We start from the raw sequence: 17,465 nt of genomic DNA on the forward strand, positions 1-17,465 counted from the left end.
TAAGTTTTGTATAGGTAATGTAAGTGTGTATTGATTAATGTAAATATATTGTGTACTACCCAGAGAGGAAAATGGGAACGTTCGTTCGGAAAAGTCGTCGTCCACTTTCCTCTAACAGCTGTACACAATATGCTTGATTCCCACGCCCGGGCGCCATTTTTAAATAAGGCCGTAGCATTAAAATTCTACGTAGCAGCGCTACGGCGTAGCACGTAGCCTATTACGCTCGTAGCATGTTCGCTACAACTTTATAACAGCCTCCTAATGGCTGGAGGGGAGAAATATGTTTACATAGTACCCCCTTATTCGTAAAACTTAAGAAACCTCTGTTTTTCGTATATTTGCATAAAACACATATACATATGACACCCTTAACGGACTTTAACGTAAGTAGAACACCAACTGTTTTGATCATTTCATGAAATTTAATGCCTATTTAGGGTTGATCACTTCTAGATTTACTGAAAAACAAGATATATTTGTTTCTTTAATTCCATGCATAAATATTTGGAGTAAAAAAAATAAAAATTTTCGGTAAAAACTATCGGTACGTATCTCGTTTCCTAAATGTTCTGCTCATATTTTGACTTGTAAATAAATCTCCTGTGAAACTAATTCCCATAAGTCATTAAATTTTTTCCAACCAACGACTTATTTTATTCAAAAAATATGAATGAGAAACGAATAATATTTCAAAGTGAACGTAAACATTATTAACAACGCGTAATACAATCCTACGTAAAGAAATCCGTCAAATAAAAAAAATAATGAGACCTAACTCCCACCCTGTTAAGGGGCCCACTGACTAACAGTCCGCCGGACGGTATCGGCCTGTCAGTTGTTCGGAACTGTCAAAATTTTGTTCTAACTGACAGGCCGATACCGTCCGGCGGACTGTTAATCAGTGGGCCTCTTTTTGTATAGATATTTATACATTTGTATAAATTCAGAAAATATTTTAAATGTATATCTACATTTAATTACCAAATTTTCAAGAACATAGCTGTTTATAATATGAAAATTAATATAACGTACAACTTTGGATTTCTCACAGTTATGCACCAAAGAGCAACTGGTACTTAACAAAATGATATCTCATACAATACACATACATTTTGAGAAAGTCAATGGTAAGTTGCGATTTGAACCTATTTGTATATATACCTTAGAATAAATGTAGTGGAAAATTTTGTCTTGGGTGAGACTTGAACTCTTGAATTTCAAGTCTCACCCAACAGTAATTTTTCCACTTTTAATTTTATTCTAAGCTTAATAGCATATTTTACGGACGTTTCTCCTTGTTAAAAATTAAATTATTAAAAGCTATGACTGAAAAACCGTAATATGTGATGTAAAGTTAGGTAGGTATAAAAAAATAGTTGTAGGTATGTGATGTATATTGGCCACAAATGAAAACAGCGAAACGATTTAACACGATAATATTTGACTGTGTCAAATTTTGTTTGTTAGTTTATAACCTATAACCAATAACTAGTGGTCAGGTAAGAATAAGATGTAGATATTAGTTCTTGCCTAAAGTTACCTGTAGCGATATGTATATTTTGTTTTACTTTCCCATGCTTCTTTTCATCTAATACTGATATACCTACTTACTGATATTTTAATAAAAGCCACAAATATATTAAATACCCACTTTGAATATTAAAACATTTCACGTTTTAATACTTATAGATTAAGAAATAACCGTTTCTCCTAAAACATATTTAACTATACCTACCCTCATTAGGTACTAAAAACACAACACACATTACATTACATTTACAACAAACTACTCGTACCAAATTCCATTTAAAACCCAATCTAATATAAACCAAAACTGAACATAACCTACCTTTTAAACACATCCATATTCAAAACCACCACTAACACCCTCCGATTTCGCGACTCCGGAGAGCGGGCGACGAAAACGCCTGCCCCCACCGGCGGTCCGAAGGGTACTGCGGCTCAGATAGGAGGAATCCTGCAGGATCGCAGCACGCATGCGCGGTAATACGCTCAGCTGACGGGTTAGTGTGTCTCTGGTGTTGGTGATTTTTCACACGGTGGACAGGGGATCTGGCCCCTTTTTCACAATGGTGACAATCGTAACCTGGTACTGACAATTTCTTGTCCATTAGATTTAGATTAGATTTTTATTTGACCGAGCGCTAGCGAAGGTCTCCGTTTTAACCTGGGCAAAAAAACTTTCGTATGCCGCACTTGCAGGCGATTCGTTTGCCTTTTATATGTTAAAAAAACTATGTACTTATTGATGTCCGTTTCGCGTCTCTAAAATGTCCAGGACAACATTATCCCGTACACATATTTAAATCTAGGAAGATACTTACTTTACCTAGTTTACACATTTACGAATGCTGTAATTTTGTAAAAATACTATTGAAAGTCTACGGGACTATTAATTAATTGATAATCATACGAATGGTTTTTTTTTATATTTCTGACATAGTACCTACCTATTCCAATAAATCAATGATATTATTATCTTTAAAATGAATTGTACATATTATTTTATAATTTTATTGCATGATTGTAAATATTAGTTACTCGTAGGATATTTTTAAGACTTATTTTGTAAGCAATAATTGTACATGCCATTTATGGTGAATTTCAGCGGACACTTTATTTTTTGTGTTACATCCAATTGTTTTTTACCTGAAATCGTGCAAAATAAATATCATTCATTCATTCATACACGGGCGCGGTATCTCTTTCTTACTTGTATACAAGTAATAGATAGTGGGAACCCAGAAGCACTAGTATAGCGAGGTAATGTTACGTTTGCCCACATTCTCGTACACATATGAAATTCCGTGCATGCGATTGCAAACGTTATTAAAGTTGGGGTAGCCGGGCCATCTATTCTGCGATCAACATTTTAACCCATATGCAATACAAATCCTAATTTATATGGTTACGGTTTTGATACGACCTTCACGATTGTCACGTTGATTGGCGCGCATCTCACGCACGACTTTCACTGTACTTTGCGTGCACCAATCAGCGTGAGCGATCTTCCAGCATGGCTACCACGAGTTAGCATTTGACATTTACGTTAGCGACTGCGTAAAATCGATCGCATTCCTTCTACCAAACACTACCCTCCACCACCTTTTATCAGTGCAAACGAGATGGACTGCGATTGAGTTTACGCAGTCGCTGACGTAACGTCTGTCATCTCGTGGTACGGCTACTAGTTGTAAAATTAATAGGAAACCGACGTTATAGGGTGAATCCTGGTAAAATTATGGAATCCGGATAAAAAGTCGGATACCGTTATAAGATTTTATCACAATTGACTTTTTGTAATCAAACTTTTCCTCAATTTATTTGGAGATCCTTAAAACTTCTCTGTTACCTAACTTTTGTCTTTTTATAACAATCATTAATTTCCAAGTGACATATCTACCAACGAATTTTAATGACATTTTAGATTTGACAGGCGTTTATAGTATAATAGTAAAATAAATAAAGTAAAACAACCTTTTATTTTTCGCTAATATAACGTACAAACACATACAATTGTGGCCGGTGCGGCAGCCGAAACTCAAGCGGATCTAAAGCGTCAAAAATATGCCCCTCTCTCCCCTGCCTACATAGTCATCCCTTTCTCTGTAGAAACGGCGGGTTGCTGGTCTGCCGACGCGAAACGCTTCACTCGTGATTTGGGACGTCGACTCAGACAGAAAGGGGAGGGTCCCCGCTCCGAGTCGTTCCTTGTGCAAAGGCTGTCCGTGGTGATCCAGCGTGGAAATGCTGCGAGCATCATGGGCACCTTTGCACCGGGAACGGCAGGGAGCGGTTTGTTTTCTTAAATTTATAGTTTTAATTTTTATTTGTAAGCCTTAGTTGTATGTTTTTTGTCATGTATGTAGAACTTTTAATAAAACTGGGTATATATTTATTTAAATAATAAACACAAAAAAGACATGCTTCGTAAAAAGTCGCAGTACATTTCCATATGTCCTATTCTATCATGCTATTTTTGATGAATTCCTTATTATTATTTATTAATTGCTCATTAAGCTTAACATATTTAATTAAATTGAATATTTTCATGTCATTTCATTTAAAAAAAAATTCACATCGGTACATATTAGTGATCACTCCATGTTTTGCGCGGCAAACTCATTCCGTTGATCGCATGCGTCCGCTGCGATCACCGCACAAATCAACCGAGCGCTTTCAATATCTAATCAAATCTAATGTATTAAACTAAGTGTTTTGAGAATAGCGGCCCGATGCATCCTCTATCATGCGTTGAAGTGTTTTATGTCTAGCTGGTCGCGGTGCAGTATGCATGCAAATGCAATTCTGTATGCATTTCTACATGACAGTGCGTGACACATGGAGTGTCAGCCAAGTTCCTTGTATATGTAAGGACAAAACAAAATATGTTGCTAAAACGTAAAAATCACATCTATTTCAGTTAATAAATTATAATTAATAAATGATGTTTTGGAAAAAAAAATGGTATAATCTTTTATTACTGACTGTACTTTTCTTTCCACAGGCAACTAATACTCAACGAGATAATTCTAAGAACCCCAGACACGATTAGTTTGCGTTGTTTTATCACAGAGTTCCCAAGGCCACCTCCTGTCTCCATCATCAGATCATCTCCATGTCATCATAATATTGCAAAGTTTCAGCTCAATCGAAATTCGGGAAGGGGGTCAAGTTTAGTTTTCATGATTTGATCCACACTAACTTACATACCTAAAGGGCAAGTTAAATAAATGCTTGGAAAATGCACCTACCATGTTAGCAAGTTAAAAATGTGTAAAATACTCCTGGTCTTTAAAAGTATACACGTTACCTATTGGTCTACTAAACACAAACTCTATCAAGTGTAGGGTCCAGGTCACAAACATCTTTACAAGCCAACGTTCCAAAAATATATTTACACATTTATTGCCCATGGCTGTCTCTGCTATCCTTATAATTACCAAGTCCATTTAATCGAATCGGCAAGAAATCTCAACAGGACCGTAAAACCTTTACGAGGGTCCTCAGCAATAATTAGAAGGCTGTATTCAATCGGGATAGTACCGGATCCGGATAAGAGCCGGTCATAAAGTGCAAGAGCGAAGACACGACTCGACGACTCTGAGTAATTACGCTACAATATATATTTTTCTCTACGCCAGCTCGTAAAGGCTCTCTTTATTCTTCCAAAACTGATAAGAAAATTGAATTTTACTTACAAGCGTGGCAAAATTATTTGTAGGTAGCAGAGTTTGAATTGTTTTGTCATGTTGGCTGATTGACTTTTAAGTAAGAATAATATTTAATTTGAATATAAATATATATGTCGGAGAATGGCTGAAATGTGCCAATTGTCGCCTTCAAGAGCCTTGTTTTATCATGCAAACCTTGAGAGCAAACTAGGGTGTTACATACACCTGAGTGGCGTTCGACGCAGTTCCGCCAAGACGTCAGAGAGTGCGCTGTTAAAACAATTGAAGTCCAGAACAATTGAAGTTATGCTGTCAATCAATCTTCAGAAGGGGAACGATGAGATCGAACGGGAGAAGCAGACGTCTGTAGCGGTTCTTGGGTCAAATCCACTGGTTTGCTTGAGATAAGAAACGTATCGCGTGCTGTGATTTGTAATGAGTCTTGTGCAGTAAAGATTGTGAGCTGAACAACGTATTTCATTTAAGGCCCTCGTCATCCACGATTGAAGGTTCTGATGTGCTGCAGATAGTATGATACGCCCACAATTCCCGACATATATAATATTTACACATAGACATATATATAGATCCTAGCTACATACAACTTATAACCGCCATTTACCGAAATAGTACAGCCGCAATAAAACTGCAGTCTTCAGGTCCATCCTTCAATATTCAAAAAGGAGTCAAACAAGGAGATCCGTTGTCGCCGAAACTGTTTACCAGCACACTAGAACAAGTCTTCCGGAAGCTCGTCCCGAGTTGGGGTGATAGGGGCCTTGTCGTCGGAAATAGAAGACTAACTAATCTTCGATTTGCCGACGACATCGTTCTATTCTCCTCGACTGCTTCCGAGCTACGATCAATGCTTCAAGACCTCAGCAATGCAAGCCTCGAGGTTGGACTTCGGATGAACATGTCGAAGACCAAGCTAATGACAAATAGCACCCCACGTAGGATTGAGATAAACGGAGAATCGGTTGCATATGTCCAGGAGTACATTTACTTGGGCCAACTAGTTTCCTTCCAGGCGCGACAAGAGAAGGAAGTCGAAAGACGGACTGGAAACGCCAGGAGGAGCTATTGGTCCATGAAACATCTAATGAAAGGCGATCTCCCCTTATCACTTAAGCGGAGACTCATGGACATGTGCATACTTCCAATTCTCACCTACGCTGCACAAACTTGGTCTTTGACGGCGTGTCAGAGGTCCAAACTAGGGGTTTGCCAGCGAGCTATGGAGCGCAGCATATTAGGTGTTAAATTAATGAATCGTATCCGCAACACCACGCTGCGCTCCAGAACAAAAATAGTCGACGTAGCTCGGAAAGCGGCCAGGCTAAAGTGGGACTGGGCAGGTCATGTCTGCCGAATGCCGAGTGAGCTGTGGGCCAAGATCGCCACAGAGTGGCAGCCAAGATCAAAACGAGGATTTGGCAGACCACGTCGGCGATGGCGAGACGAGTTAGACTCCTTTTTAAAGGAATGGCCAGAGACTGCACAGGATCGGGAAGACTGGAAAAAGTGGGGGGAGGCCTTTGCCCAGCAGTGGGACATTATAGGCTCCCAATAATAATAATAAAATATATAATATTACCAAGTCTACCTAATGAGAATCAGGAAGAAATTTCAACAAAACCGTAAAAATTTTTTAAGCGGGTCCTTGGCATAATTAAAAGGCTGTATTCAAGCACTGGGTTAGTGCTGGACAAGAACCAAGCAAAAAGTTCAAGCGAAGACATGACTCTTAGTAATTAGGGTACAATATGTATAGCGTGTATTTTTGATACGCCTATTTGGGGTACCTATGGTGTAATTCCTTTCTCATCTGAGTACCCACTCAGATCCCATATTAATCATATTTTTTGGTACCTACCACAATAAAAGAACATCGATTGAATATACGATAATATTTTAATATTTTTGCTGAATTTAAAAACATTTTTTAAGCCGGATAAAAAACCGGGTATTACAGCGGTACAGCGGATAAAAATGGATTGCGGTATTTCGGCGCGGAATCTAATTATTTTGTAGTAGATTATTTTTTTAATCCTAATAGTTTAATGGTAAAAATATTGGTAGAGTCAGTTCGTGAAAAGTCTGCAGCGGATTTGATAGCCTACGCAGTGCACGTGTTATTTTAAACGTTAAACTTCTATGAAATCATGACGTATAAATGACACTTGCACTGCGTGGGCTGTCAAATCCGCTGCAGACTTTTCTTGGTCCGACTCTAACTATAATATTAATTTCATGTTATTTTTCCAGGCTTTCGTGAACTATTTTCCCTCATGAAACACGATAAAACTAGCATGTATGTTACAATTATTGTTATCAGATAATATGTCACTTTATATTACCGGACAAAATAGACGCTCGATTTAGTTCTGTATTATTAAATAGTTTTATAAAACCGATCTGTTGAAATCAGATAACAAATGGATTTAAATTTAGTGAAGCGGTTTAATGTTAATCATTTTAATAGTAGGATTATTGGGCGAGACATTCACAAATATGGAAATATGCGGCCAATTGAAAAAAAAAATGATGATGATGAAAAAAAATATATTCTACTAAATATAACGTACTTATGAACCTCAACGGGCTTAAATCAAATTTATGTTTTCAATTCAAGATGTTGAATATTGATTTCAGCCATTTTTATTTATATTATACTAAAGATTCATTGATAGCGCTAGATGTTGAGTTGTGACTAATTCGTGCTTCGAATTTTGTTTACGTAGATAGCGCTGAACGACTTCATGCATTATGCGGTCACTCGGTTTAAAAAATTGGGATTTGACATTGTAAAAAAGTTGTGCTCGATATTTACACTAAATACCTAACATGCAGAAACCTTGTAATCAGTATTGCAACGGTCACACACAAAGGGGCTGTCCATAAATTACGTCATCGACTTTTAACGATTTTCGACCCCCCTTCCCCTATAATCATCCAAAAATCATGCTTCAAATGACCCCATTTCCTCCTACTTCATGCTACCGTCACCCGATGTCTAGACCCCCCCCCCCCCCAATTTGAAATGACGTAATTTATGAATAGCCCCAAAGTCGCGGACAGAAGCTTCTATCAAATAATGATATTTCGATGTAAGTCCCAAGTCATATTACAAATACACAATACTTTTATTTATAACGCCAAGTTTACATATTCAAATTAATTTTTACGCATTAAATAAAAGAAGAAGAAGTTATTCAGAATTCTTCAGTAACAATGCGCACTCATGCTTTAATCGACTAATTCAATGAGTCTAATGATTAAAGGAGCTTCCGGCGCATCGTTTTTTATGGAAAGAATCACGTAATCGCCTGTCATGTCATAGAAAAGTAAGCGCCGGAAGCTCCGGCCCGGACACGGCCCGGTCTAAAGTGAGTCATCCTTAAGTCCGAGTTTTGGCCGAGATTGTTTTTATTTTTCCTACAACTAAAGCTCTACAGCTTTATGCCTACGCGTCGTTATTTTTATCCGATTGTTATAATTTTATCCGGCTTCACACAAATTTCAGTGTTCTATTTCGCAAGTAACGAAATTCTTGGAGAGAAGTCGTAGAACCGCTGTGATACTCGACTCGAGAACTTTCCACCGCCGTCTTAGATTATAACGTCCTCGGAAATCCGAGCTGAGGCCAAAGTATGTTATTTTAGGTAAGTTAAACGATACGGATAATGAAAAACATTATTATCGATTATTAGCATAATCGGCAAACTAATACATAATTTATGTATATATTTATTTTGCAGATACTATTCCGCATTTTGTTGACTGTTGTTTGTTTTTCGAAATTCGTTACGTACGAGCAGGGATGTTGCGGATGCAGATTTCTTGACATCCGCGTGTAACAACCCGCCTACCCTTTATTCTAATACAATTACTGGTTCACTAATATCGGTCGGTATATTGAGGGTAGATACAACTCAGGTAGAACCAGTTGGGGGTGCTACCAGAGGTTATAAAAGGCGGTTATCCAGCTCGGAACGGGCACTTCGTGTCTAACCTTAGACCCGTTCGGTTTAATTATCAAAGTTAAGGAATGCAAATCGGTTATTTTTTGTATGGAAATAACCGCGGTTTCGGTTAATAACCGATAATTTCCATACAAAAAATAACCGAAAATAACCGATTTGCATTCCCTAATCAAAGTGTAATATTGAGAATTGAAGTTAATAAAAAGAAGTGATTTAAAACTCAAGTGTATTATCATTGTTCCTGGAGTTCTCCTCATTGAAGGTTTCACGCGGATGCGGATGCGGATATTTAAAGCCTCACATCCGCGGATGCGGATGTCAAGATTTGGTATTTAAAAAACGTCAAATATTACATTTTTAGCATTTATTATTTAAAAAAACGAAACGTTTAGTATTTGAGCAAGAATATAGGTGCGTTTTATTTAATAAACAGTAACTTGGCCGACTTTTCGAGATCTAGACGATTTCGTTATATATAATGACGAAATTACCTCGCACCGCTTCCTGTTACCGAATTGGTCGACATCCGCATCATGCCGATGCTCCGCATCGATTTTATAATAATAATAATAATAACCCCGCGGGGGCAGCTTATGGCGAGCTGACGGTGAGTGGCGACACCGCGGACCCCTATTCCAGAGGGCTCTGTCATCTGGCCCTCGCCTCTGTGCTTGCCTTGATTGGCCGGCCAGAGTGGAGTCGCAAGAGCGGGACCTATGCTCCAGGTTGGAAGTGTAAAATGTCATAACGCCGGCGGCCCTTGAACGGATTACCGGGATCTGGCTACCGCAGACTCACCTCTCGACAACCTCACAGCCGCTCCAAAGTGTTGCCCTGTTGTCGCACTGTGCGTGCGGCCATTGCGGGGCCCACTCAATGAGTTGGCGAGTCACCACCTGTCTTATACAATTTTGAGACTGATTGTCACGGCAGGTGTCCGCTAGTCTCTCCCATAGCCCATTATCCAGTCCATCCAACTTTCAAATCTATAGCCCATGACCTTAGTTCCCATCGCAGCACAAAAGTGCTGCACTGCAATAGTCTTTGCACCTGGCGGGGACCATCTCCGGATGTATCACATTGTGCGTTCGGGGATGGTATCCGCCACGTGTATCCCTTGCTTTTAGATTAAAGTGTCTTAAAGGGCCTCTGCGCTGTTGGCTTCGGCCCCACGTACGCCTCCCAAAGGTCCGGGACCCCATGGTCCCGAGATATGGAAAAGACATACAAATAATAATAATAATAATACAATTGAGGGGGCAGGTAGAGGAGCCTCACAGGGATGATGGGAATGAAAAGGCAGGATCCAGAGCGATGAGGGGTATTTATTATTTAAATAAAAAGGCACCTGTAACAATACAGGTTACGTGTTAACAGATAGGTATATATAAAAACACTTTCGTAATTCAGAAGGTTAGAAATCAAATAACTTACAATATGTGCCTTGGTGATGATGTAGATATATATCTGGAAGGTGTGCAGGGCCACAAAACGAGCACTATACTGAACTGCGCGCACTTATGAATTATTACGTTTACTAATAAAAATCACACTTAAACGGTCGTGTTTAGAAACTTGGGAAGTACAGTCCGTTAGATAAAATGATGTTTATCGATCAAAGTATGTGATCGAACTGAAAATAAAAATCATTGAATGGAATTTGGAATAGGATTTGAATTTCAAAAAGGAATTTAGAATTTGTATGGTGCCAGAAATAGTATGAAGGTCGATAGTGTAACGCTTCGTTACACGCACCGTTACACTACCGGGGTCGCCCTGGAAGGGAAAATCCTGGGGCTTATGGCCAAAGGATTTTTCCGTAATGTAAACATAATGTAATGAATATGGGTATGAGTGATAAATTTAGAAGGTGGGGATGTTATATACAATGTTTATCATACAAGAGAGGCGATTTAAACATGCATACCAAAGGTCATTCATACATCATCTTATAAAATTTTGGTTAATTGTTTAACCAAAATAAGTTTCAATAGAGTACTCCTTTAAGTAGAGGACGTACTCATTAAATCGCTCTCCATTAGTATTAAGGCTTATTAATCAGTAACCACCCGCTGAATATTAATGAATCTAAATATAATATCTACAATAATGTGTACCTACAAAGAGTACGATTGTTGAAATTTATTCAACAAAATAATGCCGTATGGAATGTAGGATTACTACAAAATATCATAAGATAATTCCTTAATGGAATTAATAAATGTACTGTACGGTACGTATGTACCTAAGTACGTAAATATGAACGTTATGTCAAGGGAAGAAATATATAAATAAGTATTGTTCTAACTCTGGTAGAGTTAGCTTTGAATAACGTTATATGAACGTAATATAACGTTATATAAATTAAATAGTATAAATGAACATATAAATTCGTACTAAGTAGGTATGTACGAAATGTAATGAGTCCGAAATGTATAATGGGGATGAGATATAATTATAAATGTATAACATTATATACAATATTTTACAAGTTAGGAGCTTAGGAGAAAAGTAGCTAAGTTTGAGCCAAATAAGAATCTAATTAAGGAAAAACAGTATATTATTTATTTTAGAATTTTGGGGAGAGGTTTAAGGTCTCTAATATGCCATCGTCCGAGCATTTTGCCGGACATGTCTTGTAGGACATATACTAAGGGTGATATTTTTTTTTGGATAGAACATTTAATAAACTTGGGTGCAAGTTTAGCAGAATAGTGTTTAGGAGAATTACTAATTGCGTAATTTCGTTTCCAGACGATGTCATTTTCGTTGAATTCGAAATGTTGGTGATGTTTATTATACGATGAAGAATTGGTTTGGTGCGCTCTCCAAAGACGGGCTTGTACTTCGGAGAAGACAGGCTGGAGAAGACCAAGATTATCAGCGTATTCGTCTCTGGGCGCGAATATAATATCATCTGTGAGATCAGATTTATCGTATGCTGATCCACATGTGACTAATTCGCGACCAAATACAAGGAAAGAAGGAGTATAATTTGTTGTTTCATTTACGGAAGTATTAATAGCAAATTGTATCTTATGTAGGTTGATATCCCAATTCCTGTGGTCATCCTGTATGAATGAGGATATTGCTGTGGTAACAACTTTATTATATCTCTCCACGGGATTTGGTTGGGCGCATTTAATTGCGCAATAGTGTATTTTTGGGATCTGATAGGAGTGGAATAAATCCGTTGTCTCTTGACTAACGAATTGAGGACCATGGTCAAGAATTATGGTCTGTGGGATTCCGTACACTAGGAAAACTAGGTTTTCTAGAATATGAACGATTACTGATGACGTAGCACGTTTAATCGCAAAGAGGAGGCAGTATTTTGAAAAACAGCAAGTAACGACAAAGATGAATCTGTTGTGTTTTAGTGTAGTAGGCAAGGGGCCGATCAAATCTATTGAAATGCATTGAAAGGGTCGAGAGCATTGCTTAGGTTTACCCATTAGGCCAAGTTTTAGTTGGGTTTGGTGTTTGCAAGCTAAGCAAGTCTCGCATTTGGCAATAAAATTTGAAATATCTTTGTACATTCCTGGCCAAAAATATTTCAATTTAACTTTATTGTATTTCTAAAACCGTTGATTCAAATTAGATTGGCAATTTTCCTTGTATTTTGGGCCGCTAGAGGTTATTAATTCTTTCTGTTTTAACCATTGAGGTTACCTCAGTGGTTTTAACAATTTTAATTTTAATTTCAGGTTCAAAGTGGATAATGAGATATTATTCCCAATAATTGCAGAGTTGTGAGTATCATTTTATGTTTTTTCTTATCATTTGCGTTTAGAGTCCGTCTAATCTAATTTTGCACCGACCTGCATGGGGGGCGATTTTTGAAATACGAGCGATAGAAATTTGGAATCGAGTGGTATTGACCACTCGTTTTCAATTATATTAGTAGAATTTAAATGCCTAGTAGTATATAAATTTTTTTTTTTAAATTTTAGTAGAAATATTATTGAACGAAATACACGAAATCGAGCGGTCGAATTTCAAAAATCGGCCCCCTGTACGGATATGATGGTCTTTCTTGTCTAAGTGACAGCGTGATAAAACGGTGTCCTTCACTATCTATCACAAGGTGTTAAACAGTGACAGTTATTTTATCACGTGGATAAAGATGGATAAAGCTTTCCATTATACGCCGGCTGAACAGAACAAAGTAAAGCAATGTCATCACGTCATATGTTTTAAATGTTCCGAAATGAGCGCAAGTTGGGGTGGAATGATTTTCTGTGATAATGGGTATTCTGTACTCTAGTGGGATAACTTCTTTCCAATTATACTCAGATTGGAGTAACGAAGGGGTTTTTGAGTATCGGTATAATTTATTATTATGTATTATGTAATCTGGAGTGGTGTTGGGGTTAGAACTGCATTTAGCGTAGATATTATTATACCAGTCGTCATTGGTATTAGAACTATTGTAGTTAATAACGTCTACTGAAGGTAAGCGTGATAAAGCGTCAGGGATTAGATGATCTTTACCACGTTTATGTTTAATTTCGAAGTTAAATGTAGATAGACGAATACTCCAGCGGGCTAGACGTCCGGTTGGATTATCTAGATGGAGAAACCATTGTAATGCGGAATGGTCTGTGTAGATTGTGAACTTTAAGCCGTTGTCAAGATAGCAACGCCAATGTTCTAGGGCTAGTAAGACACTTAAGAGTTCTCTTTCTGTAATTGAGTAATTTCTTTGGGGACCAGTTAGGGATTTGCTCATATAAGCAATGGGTTTCTCAACGCCGTCAAATTCTTGGGTCAGCATGGCACCGATGCCGAAGCTGGATGCATCACAGTGGACTGCGAAGGGTTTTGAGAAGTCTGGGCAAGCAAGAACAGGGGTAGAGACTAGAGCTTCTTTAATGGATTTAAAGGCATTGTCTTCTAGTGATGTCCATTTAAATGGTGGTGCTTTTTTGGAAGTGGAGGTAAGTTTAGTTAGTGGTGCAACCTTTGTGCTGAAATCGGGGATAAAGCGTCTATACCAACTTGCTGTACCTAGGAACTTTTTAACTTCTCGAGGAGTTGTGGGAGGTGGGATGTTAAGTATTGCCTTAACCTTGTCAGGATCTGTTTGAAAGCCGTGTTCATTAACTATGTAACCAAGATATTTAAGTTCTTTTTTGAAAAATGAACACTTGGGGAAGTTTATAGTAATGTTGGCTTGTACTAGCCTTTGGTAAACTTTATTAAGTAAAGTGATGTGTTCATCGAAAGTATTACTTATGATGATAATATCATCTAAGTAGGTAAATACTGAGTTATCAAGGTTTTCAGAAGGGAATAACGCATCCATAAAGCGTTGTTGGGTAGCAGGGGCATTAGTCAATCCAAAAGGCATTACGCGAAACATGTACATGCCTTTTGAGGGTACATGGAAACTAGTTTTAGGTCTATCAGAAGGGCGTAGGGGTATTTCCCAAAATGCTTTTGCTATGTCTATCGATGATAGATATTTAGCATTTTTTAGATTATCTAGAATGTCAGAAATGAGTGGGAGTTTGTAGGCATCTTTGCGTGTAATCGAATTTAGTTTACGGCTGTCGATGCAAAAACGCCACGTTCCATCTTTTTTAGGAGTTATTATGACAGGGTTTAGCCATGGGCTTTCGCAGGGTTCGATAACATTAAGCTTTAGCATTTCATCAACTTCTTTGCATAAAGCTTTTTGTTTCTCTGGAGAAAGCCTATAGCATCGCTGTTTGATTGGTGGATGGTCACCGGTATCTATGTGATGTTCAATGAGGTTGGTTCGTCCTAAGGGTTTGGTTTCTGTCGAAATATTTTTAAATTTTTCAATAATAGTATCTGAAATTAACTGTTGAGTTTCAGAAAGGTTGTCATAATTAGTGATGTGTTGGTCGCAGGTGGAAATAACTAGGGTATCTATATGTTTATCAGAATATGACGTTATGTCAGGTAATATGTGGGGAGCTATATTGAATTTTCTCCAAAAATTTGTGCCTAGAATCAAGGGTTGCTTTACAGTAGGGATAACATGAGCGGTAATAATAGCCACAATATTTTTGTACGAAATTGGTAGTTGAATTGTACCAATAGAGTATATAGGGTAGCCGTCGGCTACAGAGCCTACGACTTTATGGTCGTAATTTATGGTAAAATTGTGGGATAAGAGAATTTTATGGGAATTATTTCCGAAAATAGTTAAAGCACTGCCACTGTCTAAGAGGCCACATAAAGTTAAATTATTTGTCTGGATGTTGACATAAGGTCGTTCATCGTATGGATCTTGAGTGAAAAGTGCTGATGTAGTATTGTATGATGACATAAATAATTTAATGGTATCTAACCATTGGTTCCATTCTGTAGCAGTAGTTTTATTTAAGTTACTTTTCTCCTTTATGCGTTTTTTGGAAATTTATGGCAAACTGTACATTTTGCAAAAGTGACATTTTGTTTGCCACAGCGGAAGCATACTATATTTTTACTTGTACAAATATCTAAAGAATGATCGTTTGTTCTGCAACGCGGACAGGAGTAACGTAACGTAGAAGGTGGTGCTGTTACAGTATGGACCGGTTTATTAAATGGGAATGGTGGTATGTACGGTTGGGAAGGGGGGGTATGGTTAGAATCTTGTTGAATGTTGGTATAGTTGCTAGAGCTATAAGTAGAGGTAGTATTACAGCTTTCGTACCATTTGCACGATTGGAATAATGTGTCTATAGACGTAACATCTGTAGGAACTAATCTGGAACTGTAATAAGGGCTCATGTTTGTACGGAGGATATCTATTTTTTGTTTTTCAGAAAGGGGTTCATGTAATTTGGAAAAGAGGGCTTCCATGGCTGAAAAATACATTATTATTCGTTCATGTTGTTTTTGTTTACGGGAATGTATATTTTGTAGTAAGTTGTGGTCATGGTCATGCAATTCGAAATCTTTTAAGAAGTGGGTTTTAAATGATTTCCAATCTGTAAGGGTTGTTTTCTTTGACCTATACCAATCTAAAGGAGTGCCTGATAAAAAATCGTATATATATTTGTGTAAGCGTTTGTCGTCAATGTTACGCGCAATTGCAAACTCTTCGATGTTTCGAATAAAATCATAAGGGCAACTATCGCCTTTATAGTTGAATTTTTTAAAATCGCTTGGTTTTGCTTCAGAGAGGTTGGTTAATTTTCGAGCAAGTAGGTCTAAATTTGTGGAATCATCTATCAAAGAGGTTGCTGACGCGTAAGTTGACGTTGTTGTTGACGGTTGTGACATGTTAAATTTTGTTTGACATTTTGACAAAAATTCGCATATTTAGGTGTCCGTGCCTTCGCTTGAACCACATTATGAGATAACACCCTTGTAACTCAGCCCTAATCAAGCGAATTCATCAACTAGTAGCGCCATCTATCGCGCCACTCAAGTACTAATGTCGCCCGGTTGCCAGCGCTCGGCTGCTTTCTCTTCAGTACGCTTTTGTAACTCAGCCGAGCAACACGTTTACAAAGCAAGTTTAAAAAGATCGAGAAATTTAAATCGAAAAAATATTTTGTTAATCTCCGACTTCGTGACATTCCGCTCGGTGCCCATGGCCCAGCGACGAGACGCAGTGACCTTCCTACAGGCACCGTCATAAAAAGTACACGGGTACTTACGCCTCATGGCCTTGTCCTGTGGGACAACAAACGTCGTCCCGTGAGACAACAGGGCGTCGTCCCGTGAGACGACATGGCGTCGTCCCGTGAGACGACAAGCGTCGTCTCGTGTCTCGTGAGACGACAAGGCGTCGTCCCGTGAGACGACATGGCGTCGTCCCGTGAGACGACATGGCGTCGTCTCGTGAGACGACAAGGCGTCGTCCCGCGAGACTACAAGGCGTCGTCCCGCGAGACGACATGGCGTCGTCCCGTGATCGTCCTGACAGATGACATGGCAGCGTCTTGTAAGACAACGAGCATCGACTCGTTAAAAGACCTTGTGACATTTCGCTCAGTGCCCGTGGACCAGCGATGAGACTAAGTGAGCTCCTATGGCCATCATCATTGAACAGAATACGGGTATAAATGGCACATGGCGTCGTCTCGTTGGACGACAAGCGTCGTTGCGTGAGACGCCATAGCGTAGTCCCGTGAGATGACATGACATCGCCCTGTGGGACATCAAGCGTCGTCCTGTAAACAATAAGGCGTCATCCTGTGATACGACAGGCATCGCGATGAATTACGTCATCATGTGAGAAGACATTGCGCCATCTTGTGGTATCGTCCCGTAAGAGGATATTGCGTCCCAAGGGACTACATTGCGTTGTTCCATA

At 38.6% G+C, this 17,465-nt stretch overlaps 1 protein-coding gene across 1 annotated transcript in view; it reads right to left on the reverse strand.

Moving 5' to 3' along the window:
- The window catches only part of LOC134666848 (protein O-mannosyl-transferase TMTC1-like), a 311,630-nt gene extending 309,627 nt beyond the window's left edge, over nt 1–2,003 (reverse strand). Inside the window, exon 1 of the mRNA XM_063524165.1 lies at nt 1,853–2,003. The gene's annotated coding sequence lies outside the window, so the exon portion shown is untranslated. The remainder of the gene's footprint in view (nt 1–1,852) is intronic.
- Nucleotides 2,004–17,465: the final 15,462 nt, after the last annotated feature.

This window comes from Cydia fagiglandana, chromosome 8 (assembly GCF_963556715.1).
Source record: "Cydia fagiglandana chromosome 8, ilCydFagi1.1, whole genome shotgun sequence".
Taxonomy (NCBI): Eukaryota; Metazoa; Arthropoda; class Insecta; order Lepidoptera; family Tortricidae; genus Cydia; species Cydia fagiglandana.